The sequence below is a fragment of the Echinops telfairi genome, unplaced genomic scaffold, assembly GCF_000313985.2.
Source record: "Echinops telfairi isolate 266 unplaced genomic scaffold, ASM31398v2 ScPeMD7_7424;HRSCAF=8462, whole genome shotgun sequence".
Classification (NCBI taxonomy): Eukaryota; Metazoa; Chordata; class Mammalia; order Afrosoricida; family Tenrecidae; genus Echinops; species Echinops telfairi.
The window spans coordinates 52,996,848-53,007,049 of record NW_022111324.1 but is presented as its reverse complement, the minus strand read 5'-3'; the positions used below and the strand labels follow the sequence as shown (position 1 = coordinate 53,007,049).

General features: G+C 43.1%; 1 protein-coding gene across 1 annotated transcript in view; it reads right to left on the bottom strand.

Annotated features, from left to right (window-relative positions):
• LOC123522589 (apolipoprotein R-like) overlaps nt 1-10,202 on the bottom strand; it is an 87,119-nt gene that overhangs the window by 385 nt on the left and 76,532 nt on the right. The window lies entirely within an intron of this gene.

Sequence of the window (10,202 nt, the reverse complement as noted above, 5' to 3'; positions counted from 1 at the left end):
ATTCTCTTTCAAGTGAAAAACAAAAACCAGAAAGCAAAAACTGGCGGACGGAGGAACGGGGAGTGGGGTGGTTCGGGGCCCGCTTTGCCTGCCTGGATTCCGAACTACTTGAATTTAAGAGGACTTTCAGTGCCCTGGAGCTGGGCAAAGCCCAATCAATGATCTTGAGTTGAAAATTCCAGGTAACGATTAAAGAATGAGGAAGAAAAAAACAACAACAACGAAAACCGTTGCCATGGAAATAAATTCTGACGTGTTGACATCCCCTCCCCACCCCACCCTCCCCAGTGTGTCAAAGTCCTTGGGCTCCGCAGAGTTTTCATGGGCTGAATTTGGGGAAGTATGTTGCCTGGATAGATGACCAGGTCTTTCTTCCAATGTACCCCTTGTTGTACACCTGTGTTTCAAGGCATAGAAGGCTTTTAATAAAATCTTAGGAATAGAGCCAATGGGTTGCTGGCTGGATGATGTGCTGTAGAATCAGACTGGGAAAAATTCGCTGTTCCTCTACTTTAATAATTCAGAAGCCCAAGCCACACCCACACTAATTAAATCAGTCTCCGGGGATGGGGCTGGGCATTAGGGTTTATATCACCAAGCAACTACACTGAGCATCCACATTTGAGAAGCATGGATTCACATGAGGCTGGCAGAGTAGGGAGCCCTGTGGAGTCCTGGCTTCATGTGATCAGAAAGTTAGGTAGTTCGAAACCACCAGCATCAACCGGGAGAAAGGTGTAGATTTTTTAACTCCTGTAAACAGCTACAGTCTCGAAAAAATTCATAGGGGGTAGTTCTACCCTGTCCTTCAGAGTAAGGCACAACTGGTGACTCAATGGACAAAGCTTCTGGCTGTGAGCCCAGTGGTCTGCTGTTCAAACCCACTAGCTACTCTTCAGGAGAATGCTACACTCTGCTTTCTTAAAGAGTTTGGCTGGGAAACCCCACGGGAGGTTCTACTCTGCACACAGGGTGCCTACGAGCCAGAACCAGCTCTAAAGTCATGGATATGGGGGTCAAAGTGAAAATCTGCCCAGCCCATCAGTGTCCCTGCCCAAAGCATTTAAAGGGCATTGATGGAAAAGTCAGGTGCTCATCTTCAGAGAGACTAGCCCCCAAACATGGTCCCCTTAGTAACGTCTTTGGTTCTGGTTAGTAGAATCCTAACCTAGATTTCATTTTCTTCAAACTCAAAATATAACGAAACAAAGAGCAACCTTCACCGTAGTCTATTCACGGAGACCCCATTTGTCACACAGTAGAACTGCCCCACAGGGTTTTCGTGACTGTAATCTTTACAAAAGCGGAGTGTTAGGCCTTTGTTCCATGGAGCTGGTGAATGGGTTTGAGCCATGGCTTGTTTGGAAAGTGTTGTTATTGTTAGGTTCCATCAAGTCTGTTTTGACTCAGCCCTTTTAAAACAGAAGGAAAGACTGCCTGGTGGTGCATTTTCACAGTTACTCTCCTGTTTGAGCCCTTTGTTGAAGCCATGCTGTCGATTTACCTCATTGTCCTCTTTTTCGCTGACCCTCGACTTTACCAAGCATGATGTCCACAGTACTTGAGACAAAGTCTCATCATCCTTTCCTCTAAGGATCATTCAGGCTGTACTTCATTTGGGACAGATTTGTTTATTCTTTTAGAAGCCAGTGACCCTTCAATATTCTTTGCCAGCACCATGATTCAAGCTAATTGATTCTTCTTCAGATTTCCTTATTAAATAACCAACTTGCATATGCATATGAGGTTACTGAAAATATCATGGCTTGGGCCAGGTGCACCTTAGTCCTCAAATAAAAATCCTTGCTTTTCAACACTCTAACGATGTATGTGTAGCAGAATTACCCGATGCAATGCGTCTTCTGTGAGCGTTGATTGTGGACCCCAGAAAGAGAAAATCCTCGACAACTTCAATCTTTTTTTCATGTATCATGTTACTGATTGGTCCAGGTGTGAGGCATCTGGTCTTGCTTACATTGAGTGGTAATCCACAGTGAAGCCTACAGTCCTTGATCTTCATCAGCAAGTCCTCTTCACGTTCAGCAAGCAGGGTTGTGTCATCTGCATATCACAGTTTGTTAATAAGCCCTCCTCCAATCCTGATGTCACATTCTTCTCCATAAAGTGTAGCTTCTCTGATGATTTGTTCAGCGTCCAGATTTAAGTATGGCAAGAGAAGACGATCTTCACGCACACCTTCCCTGATTTTAAAGCATACAGTATTCCTTTGTTCTGTTCACCCAGCTGCCTCCTGATTCAGGAGCACAACAAAGTGTTCTGGAATTCCCATTCTTAAGACTATTGAGTTAGTTAATTGTGCCAGCCTGGCCAATAATCACATGTGGTGCTGGTTGAAAGGCGGAGGGATAAATGGGTGGTGAGCCTGGGCCTTTCTAGTTCTCGGGTCTCTTGTTTTGTGATGGTTGTATCGGGTGCAGCTGCCTTAGCAGTTCCCTGCTTCAGCTTGCAAGATTGACTTCCTACAAGACATCCCCATGGAGAAGCCGCAGGGATCTATCCCGATGCAGCCCTGGGTGCTGGAGCAGCAGTGTGGAGACCCTTGCCAGTGCTGAGATGTTTACACGTTCACGGACTCAGCTTTCCTCCTGCAGTCGGCATCATTGCCTCTGTTTTGTGAGGTGGAGGACTTTGTGGACTGGTGTTGGGTTAATGGGTTAATGTTGGACTTGTGGGCTTGGGCAGCATTGGGTTGGGATGTTTTCGTGATGCACCTTTTCTTTACATAAAACTCTCTCTTATACGTGAGTCGCCATGGATTTGTTTCTCCAAAGTACCTAGACTATTACAACTATCCATGGTTTGTTGTCATCCACACAGCCGAATGCCTTAGCATAGTCCGTAAAACACAAGTAGACATCTTTCTGGTAGTCTCTGCTTTCAGCCAAGATCCATCTGACATCAGCAAATGCTATCCCTTGTTCCAGGTCCTCTTCTGAACCTCTGACAGATCCTCGTCAATGTACTGCTGCAACCATTATCGGATGATTTTCAGCAAAATTTTACTTGCCTATAATATTAATGATATTGTTCTATAATTTGGGCATTCTGTTGTGTCACCTTTCTTTGAAATGGGTACAAATATGGATTTCTTACAGTCAGTGAGCCCCAGTGACTTAATGGTTATGCACTGGGCTGCTAGCCACAACTTCAGCAGTTTGAAACCACCGGGCACTCCTCTGGAGAAAGAGGAGATTTTTGACTCCTGGAATCAGTTACAGTCTCAGAGCTGCCACTGGGGCAGTTCTATACTATTCTTTAGGATCACTATGAGTTGGCATCGACTCACTGGTAGTGAGTTTGTTTTGCTTTGGGTTTTCCAGTCGGTAGCTGTCTTCCAAATGTCCTGGCAGAGATGAGTGAGTGCTTCCAGGGCTTCATCAGCTTGTGGAAACATTTCAGGTGGCATTCCATCAGTTCCTGGAGCCTTGTTTTTGGTTAATGCTTTCAGTGCAGCTTGGACTTCTTCCTTCAGCACCATCAATACTTTCTCACATGCTACCTCCTGAAATGGTGAAATGTCGACTAGTTCTCTTTGGTACAGTGACTCTGTATTCTTTCCAACTTCTTGTAATGCTGCCTGCATCATTCAATATTTCCCCCATAGACTCTTTCAATATTTCAGCTCCAGGACAGAGCTTTTCTTGAGTTCTTTCAGGTTAAGAGAGGCTGAGGACCAACTAGATGGCAGTGAGTTTGCCTTTGCGGTCTCTTGCTATCTTCATATATGATGTTCTTGTTGCCGTTCCACAGTTCATCAGAGCTCCATCCTTGGAGTTCAATTTGTTAAATCTGTTCCGGAGATTTTCAAGAAATTAAAAAAATTTTCAAGGAATACAACCCAAGGTTGTATTTTGGGTCTCACAGACTTGTTTTGATTTTCTTCAACTTCAATATGAACTTACCTTTGAGCAATCAGTCTGTTCCACAGTCCGGCCCCAGCCTCATTTTAGCTGCTGATACGGAGCTTTTCTATGGTCTCTTCCCATAGTTATAGTCAATTTGAGTTCTGTGTATTGCATCTGGAGAAGTATTGCCATTTGTGTTGATAAAAAAAGATATTTGCCACGAACAAGTTGGTGCTCTTGCAAAATTCTATCATGAAATCTCCATTTCTATTTCTATCACCAAGACCATATTTTCCAACTGCTGTTCTTTCCTATTTGTTTCCAACTTTTTTATTCCAATTGCCAGTAATTATCAATGCACCTTGATTGCATGGTTGATCAATTTCATACTGAAGACAGTGGTAGAATTATTCAACTTCTTCATCACAAACTTTAATGATTGGTGCATACATTTGAATAATAGTTGTACTGATTGGATTTCCATGAACTTGGATAAATATAATCCTATCACAAACAGCATTGTAATTCAAGATCTTAAAATGTCCTTTTTGACAATGAATGAAATGCCATTCCTCTTGATTGGGTCACTCCGAGCATAGTAACCCATATGATTTTCTTATTCAAAATGGCCAATAGCAGTCCTTTTCACTCATTGATACCTAGGATATTGATCTTTATGCATTCCATTTCATTTTTGACAACTTCATACATTTCAAGTTCTGATTATTAGTTGATATTTGCAGCTGGTTTTCCTCATTTTGAGTCATGTCCCATCAGCAATTGAAGGCCCCAGAGTCATTACTTCCACCAGCTTTACTTCATCCAAGTCATTGTGGTCGACTCTACTTTGAGAAGGCAGCTCTTCCTCAGTCGTATTTTGACTGCCTTCTGTGCTAAAGGGCTCATCTTCTGGCATTATCTCTGACAAGGTACTGCTTCTGTTGATTAGGTCTTCAGTATCTCATAATGTCTATACTATCTACTAGGTTTTCAGCAGCTAATTCCTTTGGTGTGGACAGCCTTTTCTTTCTTCCTGGAAGGTCTGCTGAAACCTGTTCACTTTGGGTTGCCCTGCTGTTATTTGAAATGCCAGAGACATAACTTCCAACGACACACAAGCCACCATCGTACAACAAACTGACAAATGATGGTTTGGTAAGTAGCTAAGGGCAAACCGTTTGCATCATCTAGGGACTCAAGTGAAATCTGACTTGTCATTATGTCTTATCTGTGAACTAGGTGGGAAAATTTGTTGTATCTTCCTATGTTATTCGTTCTGGAACCCTTTTTGCTTGCTCTTTATTGCTTGGTGTGTTCGGTTGGGTTCTCCAGAGAAGCAAAATCAGCGATGCTTTGTAGTTGTTTCTATACAGAATGGCTGACATGGTTGTAGAAACAGGTTCATCCATTCCAGTTCAAATCAAGCTTCTCTTGACTTGTGGAAACTGATGACAAAGCAGAGACTGAGCGGGGAACAGGCTGGTGGATGCATTAATCGACTGTCAGTAGTCTGATGAGTGCTCCTGGGATCAGTAGGTAATAATGTAATAGGAGATTGGGGCATCAGAAGCAAGGCAGAAGGAGAAGAACAAAGAGAGGTTCAACTCAGCTTGGTCTCGTGCTCTTTTATGCAAAAAAGCTTATGACACCAAGGGAGTTTCATCAGACTATGACCCAATTGGTAGGTCCTACCCTTACCCAGGACAGTCTAGTTGACATAAACCCTAACCATCACAGCATGGACTTAATTTGTTATTATGAGTTCAGAGAGACTAGTTCCTGTAAAAGGACATCATGTTTGGTCAAGTGGAAGGTCAACAAAAAGGAGATGACCTTCAAGGAAATGGATTGACACCAAGGCTTCACCGTGGACTCAGAAATAGCTATGATTATGAGAACGGTGCAGGACTGGGCAGTGTGTCCTTCTGTTGTGAACCAGATCACTGTAAGTTTGAACTAACCCACTGGCACCTAACAAATATGAGCTTTACAAAGAGGGAAAAGGGAAAGAAAAAGTTTTGAACAATAGCATTTTCTCTGACTGAACCAGAACCCCATGTTACCTAATACTAGATCCAATCCTGTAGGGATTCCAGAAGAGTCCAATAGGTTTTCACTGACCCTAACAGTACTGGTGAGAAAAAAATCAGTTTGAAAGCAAGAGGGGAATTTTAAAATCATGTCCTGGTATTCATATGAAATCACCTGACTTTTACTCTCATATGTGATATAAAAACAGGTGGGGCTACCAAACATTTACTAACTCCATTCTGAGGCCCTCCCATGCCCTTAACCGTGCCCTCCTCTCCCCTCCATTATTATAGTCAGTAGTCTTCCTACTTGTGTGGGCTCTGTGAAAGAGAAGGTGATGTCATGAAAAAAAGAGCTCAAGGCCAAGACCAGCTGCAAAATGATCAGTATACTTAACTTTGAGGCCTGTTGGTACTCTGCAAGCCATCACTGAGTCCATGAAATCCAGCCAAACAATGACCTCTCCCAAGTGTGTTTAAAAAAAGTATCTCCATCCTCCAGCTTAGCGACCCTAAATAGGTATTCACCAGCCAAATAAGTTATTTATTTCTTAGTAACAAGTTGTTGTTGTCTGTCTGTCTGTCTGGGTGCATTTTAAGGAACTTTTGTAAGGAATAACTGGGTGGGTTCTTAAGTAATGCAAAATAAATACCCAAATAATTTCAACATTCTCAGGGGAAAAGAGAGAAAAAGAAATCCACTCTGTGTTTACTCAATCTAGAAAGGGGACCCACCAAAAAGAAGCTACGCCTTATGAAGAAGTCACTGACAAAAATGTGTAACTTGCAAGTGATTTCTTAAAATAAGAGCCTCTGCTTGTTGTTGCAACTACTTCACCAAAATGATGCCTTTCAGTCAGCACAGCTTCATGAAGTTTTACAGATCAGGAAGCAAGTGGAAATACTTTATGCAAATCCTTAAAACTAACAAACAGGCAGACCAGAATCAGACCCTGGAGTGTCAGATTCTGAAACCCTCCTCTAGCACCATACGTTAATTATATTGAAGTCAGTCTTTAAACTTATTGTCTGCATGGAAGACACTGAATTAGGTATTTGGGCGGTGATTTGGGAAGCCAGCTCCTTCTACATTGAGTAATAGTCCCAAATACTTGATCTACCGAAAATTAGCTATCCATTCTCAGCTAAGTCTCTCCGGTTGTTAGGGCCTCATTTCCACATTCATTAAGAAAAGGTCTGAGACTAAAATAGCCCGTATAGAGCTTTCCCATCCTAAAGGTAGACCACTGTTGTTGACTGTCATCAAGCTGGCCCTGACTATGGTGACCCTGGGCTTTCACTGGCTGGTTTTCAGAATGAGGCCACCAGGTCTTTCGTTCGATTGTGTCTCAATGTGGAAGCCCTGCTGAAACCTCTTCAGCCTCGCAGCAACATGCTGTCCCCACTGACAGGAGGGCGGTGGCTAGGCTCGGGATACATTGGTGAGGGTACAACTCGATGTCTCACCTGGAGGACGAGACTTCTGCCCCCGAATCACCGTCTCCCTCTCCAACAGGTTAGTGTCATTAGGTATAAAAAAAAAGTGAAGAAAATATGTTGGTGATTTGGCAGAAAGGGAGGTTATAGCTTTCTTCTTCTACCAGGAGCTACAGTTTATTTACCAAATTAAAGCTTGGCTAATCAATTAGGGGGTGCGTTGTAATCCAAAGCATACAAAGACAATGCTGATACTTGTGCCCCCAAATCTGTCATCTGATGTTGTTGTTAAGTGTCATCGAATGGATTCTCATCCACACTGACCCCATGCACAACCGAATGGAACACCGCCCAGTCCCGAGCCATCCGCACACGTACTGCTGTGCTGGAGCCCATCGTTGCCACCATGTGTTGGGCCATCTCGTTGAAGGTCTTCCTCTTTTTTGCTGCCTCATCCATCTTACCAAACCTGATCAAATGACAGGTCTCTTCTGATAATATGTCCAAGGTATGTCAGAGGAATCCTTGCCATCCTTGCCCCTAAAGAGTACTCTGACCATCCTTTTTCCAAGACAGATTTGTTTGTCCTTTTAGTAGTTCCTGGTACACTCAGTATTCTTTTCCAGCATCACACTTCAAATGTGTGGATTCTACAACCTGATGATCTGAGAGAGGACTTATAGGGTAGGCTATGAGAACACAGGACGTGAAGTAGGATGGAGGTTCAGAAAAGAGAGAAAGGAGCATGGCAATTGGCGTCATTCATCAGTTAAACACAGTGAATCTGTACCCACACAAGTGAGGAAAGGACTGAAGAAAGAAGAGCGACCTGGACACAGGTTCGAGAAAGGTAAGTGTACTTAAGAATAGTAAAATACCAGTAGATTCCAAGAAAAGAAATTACTTTTGTTTACGGGGAGTGTAGGGGACTAAACTGAAGTGATGAAAGAGGTTTGGAAAAGCCTTAATCACAAGACCTCTTTGCATTTCACATTATTCAGAAGCACTGAAGAACCATTGACACTATTAAATAGGAACAAAATTAATTTGATAGTTGTATTTAAGATGCTGGAAGGAGAATGAGTATAAGCAAGTCCCCACGTTAGCTGGCTTTTCTACAGGAATGCTACCTGGCCAAGCAGTCTTTGGTGGTTCAGTCATAGTGTCCATGCCTCCCATGAAAGTAGCCTGGCTTCCATGCCTAGTCCCTGTACCTCATGCCCAGTCACCACTCCATCAGTAGTAGCTCTGATAGCAGGCTTGCTCAACACGTTTCCGTAGAGCTACCAGACAATGACCAGGAAAGGGCTGGTTTTAAAAGTCAGCCAATGAAACCCCTGTGTATCACGGTGAACCCTTGTTGGATCCCCAAACTATCCTACGGATGGTACATGCATAGCACTCCCATGAGGCCCAGCTCTATGGCAACTCAGGACAACATACCCTCTCCCAGGTGTTGATGGTTGGAATAACAGAAATGTCTTTCTTTCTTTTTCATTGAAAATGAGTAAATCTATATGAAGGAGGAAGCCCTGTTTCCTTACAAACAAAACAAAATGCAAAAACCGGACACAGTGATCATAGTCACTTGGGTTTCTATTTCTGCTCCAACTAAAGATATGTCAAAGGAAGAAACAGAATTTGCTTACTGATTAGATAAGGAACCAGGGTTAAAAAAAAAAAAACTGTTAAAGATGACTCAGAGGTTTGGAGTCTGTAAAAGAAGTTTGCATTCCTGGGTCAGAAGATACTTTAGCAAAGAATGATCAAATCTAGTTTTATATTTGTTGAAGTTCAACTGCCATGGCGGGCGTTTTCATGACTGTATGGGCGTTTTCATGACTGTATACAGCGTGAGACTGACATGCAGGAGAGATTGAAGATCAAGAACAGAGGAAGAGGTGACTGGAACCGAGGTAACCAAGGGAGAGAGTGTAAACAGAAACTCACAGAGGCTAATGGAAGGAGCCTTGGGGAAGCCCCCCACCCCTGCCCCGTTTAGGAAATATAGACTATAAAGGGAAAGAAGAGGGTAGTGGGGAGACACGAGGGTATAGCCATTTCCTGAGAGCCCAGGGGAAAGAAAACTGTGAGTAAGATCCTATTACCCTCAATGTGAGTGAAGCAAGTAAGGCTTAGGGAAGTTAAGAAACTAGTTCCCAAATCAGTAGACTTGCAAGGGGGTAGAGCTGGGGTTTGGACCTCAGCGTCTCTGTTACGGGTCTGAAATATCACCTCCTCTAGGAAATTTCCCTGCTCACAGCACCGTGCCTTGTTTCCTTGTGCTACCACAGCCCTCTGTCAGGTTCTCAGATCGGAGGAACTAGTCTATTTCATATTTGCAGTCATAGCTTGGTTTGGGGGCAGGAGGGTTCCCCTCAAAAGTATGTGTCTTAATATGGCCAAGGACTAATGAAAAGTTTTATAAGGAGATATCTTTGTCACGCTGCTACAAATATAGGCACTCTTGAGTTGTCATAGAAGTCAAATGCATTTAAAACAAAGAAATGAGCAGATCCTTTCTTTTAAAAAATTTTATTGTGATTTGAGTGAAAGCTTGTTATGGCACAAATTGGTTTTCCAATCAACAAATCCATACAGGCTTCGTTTCCTGACAATGGTTAGGCTCCACAATATCACTGCTCCTACTTCCTGTGCCATCCAGGCTATTCGAACTCATAATGGCCATATCCTCATCTGCTGCTGTGATGCTGGACCCTGAGCACGGGTACTTGAAAAGACGGCAGGTTAGCTGAGCGCACAGGTTTCCATAGGGATGACAGACTAGCCAAACGCGAAAGGAAAAACAGACAAACCACATCTGAAAAGTTGGCAACTGAGTTAGTTAATTGTGCCAGCCTGGCCAATA